Genomic DNA, 9,316 nt, shown 5'->3' on the forward strand with positions numbered 1-9,316 from the left:
TACTTGAGGCCAAATAAAATTTATCATGTTCTATGTAGATATAGCATATATATGTCTATTATATTTGAATGTATGCTTCAAAATATATGAGTAGAAGAAAAAGAGTTGAAAGATGAGGAACAAACATGGAGGATGAGCTCTTTTTTTGTCTCTTATATGTACAGCTCCCAGTTAATAACTAGCTTGTATGAGGTTAAAAACTTCTACTTCTATGTTCTCATTTATAGAATGGATTTAAGAACGTGCAGCCTGCCTACACTTCAGTTTGTAGTAGAGTTCAAATGTAAAATAATTTGGATAGGTTTAGACAAAAGCATAATAAATATATATTTCATCAGTCCTCATTCCCTTCTGTAGGGCTACCATAAAAAACCCCACAAACTGGTGGTTTAAACAACAGAAATTTATAGCTCACAGTTCTGGAGGCAAAGTCCAAGATCAAGATGCCTGCAGGGTTGGTTTCTCCTAAGGCCTCTCTCTTTGGTTTGCAGATGGCAAATTTGTCACTTGTCCTCACATGGTCTTTCCACTGTGCATGCTTCTCTCATGTGTCTTCCTCTTCTTATAAGGATACCAGTCGACTGTTTTAGGTTGGGGCCCCACCCTTATGATCTCATTTATACTTAATTACCTCTTTAAAGGCCCTGTCTCCAAAAGAGTCACACTGATGGTGTAGGGAAGCAGAATTTGCTACCCTGAAATGTGTCTCTTTGACTTGATTATTTTTAAGAACAAAAGACTCAGGAAGAAACTTTGACCTACCCACTAACCGCCTAAAAGAATTTAAGATAGAAGGTCTGTTTCAAGAAGGAGCTAATACCACAGATAACTACAGTGTAACATGAACTAGGTGTGATAGACAGGGATGAACCTCACAAGGCCCATTTGATTAAAGTCCTCTCCATGTCTCATTGTTTTTGCAAGACATGGCAAACATTTTTTACCAAACATTGCTTTTCTATCTCCGTGTGAATTGCCTTCCTCCCTTTTGAAGTCCCAAACCACTAGCCCCAACATCCTCCTTTATCTTTAGCTGAAGATGGTATTTAAGGCGGTGACTTTGGCTATTTTGGTGAGTTACTCAGTTTTTCTGGGTTTCTCCCACATATGCATGTTATTAAACTTGTTTGGTTTTCTCCTGTTATTCTGTCTCATGTCAATTCAATTCTTAGACCAGTCAGCAGAACCTAGAAGGACAGAAGAATATTTCCTCCCCCCATAGGGGTTGGGGCTTCAATATATGAGTTTGGGGGGTGCAAAATTCAGTCCACAACACTCTCCTTGCTATCTATACTGTTCAATGTTTACTTTGTATTCAGGTATATAAGTATCACATCTTTTCCTCATGAACTGCTTATAAGAAAGTCTCAAAACCCAGGTATTGCTGAATGAAGGGGGGGTATAGTAAGATTTATTTTTCTTTTTTTTGTCTATCTGAAGTAAGAAGCAGGGAGGAACTATGCAAGTTAGACTTGCAATGAAGATACAGCTGCTCATTTAGTCCCGTCCAGAGCCAAACACACTAGGACACGCTATTTCTATGTATCTCTGAGAAATAAGGCAGGTGTGTTACAATTAAATGTCTAAAAAAAAACTACATCCAGAAAGAATAACACAGCAAGAACTCTGCTGGAACCATGCCAGTGAACTGCTCTCCTTTTTTTCCATGTTTCAACAGTTGTATATTTGGAATAGACCAATATGAAATTCTATATTTAGTAATGGTACACACTGTACAATGTAATAAACCTAGAATTATTCTTTTTGATCTAGGGTAATTTCAGTAAAGTGGCATACTATAATTATAGACAACCTATAGTGTTTCTATAGTTTAGAAAATGTTCTTTACTTTTAAAAAAATCATATAATTGTACAGTTTTTATTTTGGAGAAGAAAAATTACTTTTCCTCCACTTCAACTAAGAGTGTGTGGAAGTATTACAATCTAATGTGGGCTTCTTCCAGATGGTCCTATGTTTCACGTTTTTATCCAACCTTGGAATCTCCACATGACTGCACACAGGCTTGGAAACCCACAAGTTATAAACATCTAGGGCACAAACAGGATCCTCTAATAAGAGGAAATCTGGATGCAGATTTTGTAACTGGCACTGAATAACAAAGGAAAGTCTTGAACAGTGGCAGAGAACGAGGTCATCTTTTGAGTGACTGATCAATTTATATAACTAATTTTATTCCAGAACAAGATTTAAGGTGGCTTACAAGGATAAATAAACATAACAAGGTATAAGAAAGGCAAAGGTGGAAGGGAAATAAGAAAAGAACACAAAGATGAGAATAGAAAATGAAATGAGACTAAGAAAATGGCATATTATGCTGATCTTTACATTTGCATCAGATGCAAATTTGGGCTAAGCTTTCCAGCAACCTCACTTAAAGAGGGAGACACAGTCAGTCACACAGTTCCTTGTCTCCAAAAGATAAACTAAGTCAATTAATTGCTCAGAAGTACAATTATTCTTTGTACTAAAATTAGAAATTTCTTGTGTGAATATAGTTATAAAGGAGACAATGTATGACTGGGCAGCATCTTGTTAATAACATATTAAATAGCTTCAATTACAGCCAGAATATGTCAAAGAAAATCCATTGAAGAGAGAACTTCTTGCTTTTTCATGGAGCCTAAGATATTACTTTTTAGATGTATGACCTGGTTTACACCTATTTTCCCACCATAATTATTAATAGTACCAAATATACTCTCAAAAATGTCCCAGTCAGGAAAATAGATTTTATGCTTACTCTAGTTAAAAACTAAATGTTTTCTTTCTTATGGCAAGGTTTATGTGACATGGGCCAAATTACTTAACTTTTTGAGACTTCAAAATCCTCATATCTAATATGGATATTACGGAGAATAACCGCCATTTAAAAAAAAAATTCCCAGTATATTAGTTTGCTAGGACTGTCATAATGAAGTGCCACAGACTGGGTGGCTTAAATGACAGATTTATTTTCTCATAATTTGGAGGCTAGAAGTGTGACATCAAGGTGCAGGCAGGGTTAGTTCCTTCTGAGGTTTTTCTCTTTGAAGTGTATATAGATGGCCGTCTTGCCCCCGTGTCTTCACATGGTCTTTTCTCGGTGTGTGTCTTTGGGCTATACAACCCCAAGTCAGACTGAATTAGGGCCCATCCGTATGACCTCATTTTACCTTAATTATCTTTTTAAAGACCCTATCTCGAAGTCACACTCTGAGGTACTGAGGGTTAAGACTTTGGCACAGGAATTTGGGAGAGAAGACAATTCAGACCATAACATCTAGCGTATATATCTCTTTTCTTACTGTTGCTGGAGAATATTTTACATTAAACTTCAAGTGGAGTGATCATTACAAAGCTATCTGCATCTCTTTCCTCATTACTGCCGGAGCACATATAGTTTCTGCTAAGGTTCTGAATGAAAGCAGAGAAGAGATGGAAATTACTCCATCCTCCTTGAAATACTTGGTTCTAGTGTAGAAGGGACAGATGTGTGTAGGTGCCAGCTTTCATGCCATTGTCTTTATAGCCTACGTATTTCTTTGCATCCTTTCTATCTATAATGCAGTACTCCATTTCTCCAAAATGCCTTATTCATTCATGTCTCTGGGCCTTTGTTTCTTTTTGACTTAAAAGTTTTTCAAGTATAGAAATCCTACCTATGCTTCAAATACAAGATTAAGAAGCTCCCCTGATTCAACCCTTTATAATTACTTGAACTTTGCTTTGCCTTGTACTATGGTTAGCTATGTTTTTGTGATGTCCTTACTAGACTGTAATTCCATGGAGATAGAGGTGGAGTCTTTTCTATTTTTACACCTCCTTTCTCTCATCTACCCGCTCCTGAAACTTTTCTCCTTAACTCTGGATAAGAATCATAGTGTTTAGTGCCCAGACTCATGCCCGCTAATAGTTATGAAATAAATCAACTGACCCAAAACAGGCAATTTCTTTCTATACACTGTGTCTGCTACTGCTTTATTCCAAGATAAACATCATGTTCTCCACGAGCCATAGTGGCCTTTTTCATATTTCTGGAAAACTCAATGTTCATTTACACTTCTAGGCTTTTGCATTTGTGATTTCTCAGCCTAGAATGCTTTCCTCCTAGCATTTCCTCCCTAATTTTAATTCAGCTTTCAGTTCAGTTGTCACATCTTCAGTACCCCTTCCTACTAGTTAAAATAATTTACTAGTTAAGACATTAGTATGATGCTTTTTTGTTTTTATAGTATTTCTTACCACCTGAATTTATTTATTTTATTTACATTTATACACCAGAATATAAGCTCAATGAGGGCAGAAAACTATTTATCTTTTCATTAGTATGTCTCCATTGTCTAAAACAGCATATTATAAGTACTCAAAAATATTTGATGAATGAGTACATGAGAGAAGCTTACATTTCATGCTATTATATACCTCAGAAAAGAGGATATATATGCTTCTATCTTTACTTTATCTTGGTGAAAACTATGTTATTAAAGTAACAATGGTTTATATCTTGTTCAATTAATCAAGACCATGTACATTCAAGCAAAATAAACAACTTATAATACTTTAATGAACATATATCCTGATACTCTGAAAAATTGTCCCATGGATATGGAATAATTGTCTATTTACCATTAGAGAGAGAGTGTGTGTGGTGTGTGTGTGTGCGCGCGCATGTATTATTTAAAAATACACACCAACAGCACAAGCAACAATAATAAATAAGTAAATTAGACTTCATCAAGATTAGAAACATTTGTGAATCAAAGAACATTATTGAAAAACTGAAAAGACAACCTGTAGGATGGAAAAAAATATTTGCAAATTATATATCTGATAAGAGTCTAGTTTCTAGAATGTATAAAGAATCATTACAACTCAACAACAAAAGGTTGTTTAAACAATTCATTTAAAAACTGGGCAAAGGACTTGAATACACATTTCTCGAAGAAGATATACAAATGGCTAACAAGCACATGAAATTATGCTCAACATCATTAATTTTCAGGGAAATACAAATCAAAACCACAATGATGTACCACTTCACATTCACTAGGATGGCAATGATAACAATGATAATGATAAGAAACCACAACAAGTATTGTCAAGGATGTCGATAAATTAGAACCCTCTTACATCGCTGATGGGAATGTAAAATGGTCAGCCACCCCGGAGAACAGTTTGGCAATTCCTCAAAAAAGTTAAACATAAAATTATCATACGACCTCACAATTCTATTCTTAGGCATATACCCAAAAGAATTGAAAAAAGGTACTCAAACAAGTACATGTACGTACGTGTTTTTAGTGGCACTGTTCACAACTATAAAAAAGAGGAAACAGCCCAAATGCCATTTATGGATGAACCTCAAAAACATTATGCTAAATAAAAGAAACTGAACACTAAAGGTGACATATCGTACAATTCCATTTATGTGAAATATTCAGAATATATAAATTGATAGAGATAGAACACAGATTGGTGATTACTGGGGCCTGGATAAATGGTTTTATTTTGGAGTGATGAAAATGTTTTGGAACTGGATAGAGGTGGTAGTTGCACAACACTGTGACTATACTAAATGCTACTGAATTGTTCACTTTAAAATAGTCAATTTTATGTTATGTGAATTTCACCTCAATAAATTATTTTCAAAACGTATGGTCCTGGTTCCATCTGGATAGCAATATTTAATTTACTTGATATAGACATTAAGTCTCCCAAAAATAAGTACAATGTAGAATGTGCACTTTGTTATGTATGAGTGATTACATAGAAATATCTATTACTTACACCCTACACCATCACTCAGTGCCGGCTGTCTATTTCTCTTTAGAGAATGAAGATGTTCTTTCCTTTTCAGGCACAGAGAAGATTTCCTGTATTGCAAAAAGATTAACCAATTTAATTTCTTATCTCAACCTCCAGTAACCACGGCATTCCCTTTTGGACAATATTCAAAACTCATAATAGGCACATTAGGATATTCAACATGATTTTCTTGATCAGTAAGTATTCAAATGAGGCATTTACAATTAATTATTGAATTCTTCTCACTAGGTATTCTTTGGGTCATTAAAGAAACAATCCCACCAGCTGTACCAAGGAATCCCATGGAGACGCGCGGAACTAGTACACACTGAGATTGGATGTCACTCTGAGGTAGAGCCCTGGAGGGCAGATTCAGCTTTAAATTCATGGACTTGGCCACCTCAGCATTTGCTCCAAATTGTCCATCACCACACATGCTCTGAGACTAAGTGAAGAGTGTGAACAGGTCAGTCATTTCTGTGCCTGTGGTCTCCATAAGCAGACAGTTATAATGAATCTCACATATTCCACATAAACCATTCCTTATTAAGGGTTGAAGTGTTGAATTGTATCCCCTTCAAAATTCATATGTTGAAGTCCCAACCCCTAGTACCTCGTAATGTGGTCTTGTTTGGAGACATATTGTTTGCAGAGATAATGACATTAAAATGAGGTCATTAGAGTGAGCTCTAACCCAATATATAACTGATGTCCTTATAATAAGAGGAAATTTGGACACAGAAATAAGCACGGAGGGAAGAGGAGGGAAGAGACATAGATAAAAGACGGCCGTCTACAAGTCAAGGAAAGAGGCCTGCGACAGATCCTTCCCTCACAGCTCTCAGAAGGAATCAGCCCTGAGGACACATTGATTTTGGACTTCTAGTCTCCAGAACTGTGAGACGATAAATTTCTGTTGTTCAAGCCACCCAGTCTGTATTACTTTGATATGGCAGCCTAGCAGACTAATACAGTTCCAAACCTCTTTCTCCCTTGTCCATTTTCCCTAGAGAGACTGGAGAAAAAAAAATCCTTAAATGTAATGCCCGTTTTTCTTAGCCCTCTTTATGGTAGAGGTGACAGAACATGGGTCAGTAATGATTGGTTTCTACTAAAAAGACATAAATATAAATTTAACTTGATTCAGCAGAATTAAAAGGAAAATCTTTTGGGAGAGCTTTATGGAAAATTTTTGCTGTCCTGGTAAAAGGAAGAGATGTCACTGGCTCCTGTTCTTTCTATTTTCTTCTTGCCTTGAACCAGACAGGTAATAAATAGTTAGGGGCTTTAGCAGCCATAGTTGACAGCATGAGGTGAGAGGCAGGAACATTAAGGATATTGGAGTGGTAATATAAAAATGTCCTTGATAATAATATCATTGAATAGTTGCATGAACACTTTACTGACTACTTGAGTATCCTTGATATAGATGAAAATTAATTCCTGATATAAAAATCACTGTTAGCTAGGCGCTTGTTAGCTACAGTCCATGGTTTTCCTGATACCTCCTCTTAGAATCTTTCTCCAAAGAAATAAATGAATATAAATCTTATTTCATTTTATTCTCTATTTTTACCTAACCGTATTTCATCACATCTTCTTTGTCATTCCTTCAGAAGCCTCTTCACATCCCACAAATAAATCCAAATGAATAAACATATCTATTTATTAAAGCTGAAAGAAAATACATCAAAATTATGGCAAGACTTATCCTTGTATATTGGAAATATGGTTACGTTGTTTTCCTTATGTATTCTGTATGTTCCAAGTTTTGTGTTTTTTTTTTAGAAACTATTTTCCATCAATCTTATTTTTATCTTTCGTTTGAGTCTGTGGAAGTACAGTTTAAGACCACTTAGTGGTTGTTTCTATCCACTCAGTGGTTTGAGCAGTGGGGGCTGCAGACCAGTCTTCAGTGATAGGCTGAGCGCTCTGCTCCAGGCTTCAGCAGGGAACTGCTTGATGGGTGCAGAGGGCACCTGCACACCTTCAGACCAACTGTGACTCCAGATTAAGGATGAGTAAACTCAGGAGCTAGAGCAGTACATTCACTCTGAAATTCCTCCTTGGTCACGGTCTTTTGGTGGTCCAGTGATTAAGATTCAGTGCTCTCATCGCTGCAGCCTGGGTTTGTTTCCCAGTCAGGGAACCACACGACCTGTCTATCAATTGTCATGCTGTGGCAGCTGCATGTTGCTGTGATGCTGAAAACTATGCAACCAGTATTTCAAATACCAGCAGGGTCCCATGGTGGATGAGTTTCAGTGGGGGCTTCTAGACTATGACAGACTAGGAAGAAGGATGCCATCCATTTCCAAAAAGATTGGCCATGAAAACCTATGAATAGTTGTGGAGCATTGTCTGACATAGTTCCAGAAGGTGAAAGGATGGAGCACTATGGCAGGGCAGAATTCCACTCTGCTGTACACAGGGTCGCTAGCAGTAGGAATCAACTACAACATGGCCTTTTTAGCAGCAGCCTACTCTTCCTTTTCAGTGTCTTCAGGATCTCTGTAGAAGTAGAGCTCAGGAACAACTTTCCACAGGTGTTCACTGGAGACAGTATCACACATGTGCAGAACTTCCCAGGCCAGCCCCCTTCACGTTAGACCTGCTGAGCAAGCTCCCTTGCTGTGGCACAGGATGGCAATGTCCACATAGCACAGCGGAAAGTCTGTTTCACAGAGAGCAGGTAGGCAGGTTAACATAAGATGCCTCTGTGAGAGGCTGGTTGTCATCTAGTAACCACAGGAAGTTGCAGCTCCTGGAAGGCTACCTGGATCTGCTTAATGAAGCTTCCAGAAGCGAAGCTGCCAGCAATAGGAGTGGCTCCAGTGGCAGCAGCAGCAAACTTCAGCACAGCTTGCTGGCTAGTATTTCTGGAGGATATGACACTGACATCAGTCAGGTTGTCAGTGGCAACAATGGCACAAGCTGCTAGCAGAAGCTTCTCCCAGGTTCTCTTCAGATTTGTGATGTAGATTCCATCACTTTTCCTTTTGTAGATTTACTGTTCCTTTGAAAGTCAAGTTTGGTGCCCCCTAAGTGGGTTTCTGCTGCAAGCAGTTTAAGGATATTCCCCTCCTTCATTTGTGGGACATCAAATTTCCAGACATTGTGAAAATTTCCCTTTAAGTTACAATGAGAACTCAGAACAACTCTGTATGGATCCTTTCTGAGGAAGGCTGCAAGTATGTTGATAAGTGGCATGTATTACTTTTAAAAATCAGAATAAAATAATTAATTTTATATTAAAAACCAAAGCAATGTTTATATTCTAAAATGGGTGCCGAAATAGCAATCACGAATTTAAATAGCTTTATTATATCAGATATGGATATTTGCTTAAATATTCATTTATCATTAAAATGTTTTCTATCGTGTTAAGAGTTACCTTCAGTTAAATATTGCACCTTTCCCCACTCAGATTTTGATGTAATTTTTCAAATGAGTATCCAGTTACCATAGCAATAAATGACATAGTAGTGCATAGATTAAATTGGAACGGAA

The 9,316-nt window shown here is 37.1% G+C and overlaps 1 pseudogene; it reads right to left on the reverse strand.

Annotated features, from left to right (window-relative positions):
* Positions 1–7,651: 7,651 nt before the first annotated feature.
* LOC124251489 (40S ribosomal protein SA-like) lies at positions 7,652–9,016 on the reverse strand (annotated as a pseudogene).
* Positions 9,017–9,316: the final 300 nt, after the last annotated feature.

This window comes from Equus quagga, chromosome 1, assembly GCF_021613505.1.
Source record: "Equus quagga isolate Etosha38 chromosome 1, UCLA_HA_Equagga_1.0, whole genome shotgun sequence".
Taxonomy (NCBI): domain Eukaryota; kingdom Metazoa; phylum Chordata; class Mammalia; order Perissodactyla; family Equidae; genus Equus; species Equus quagga.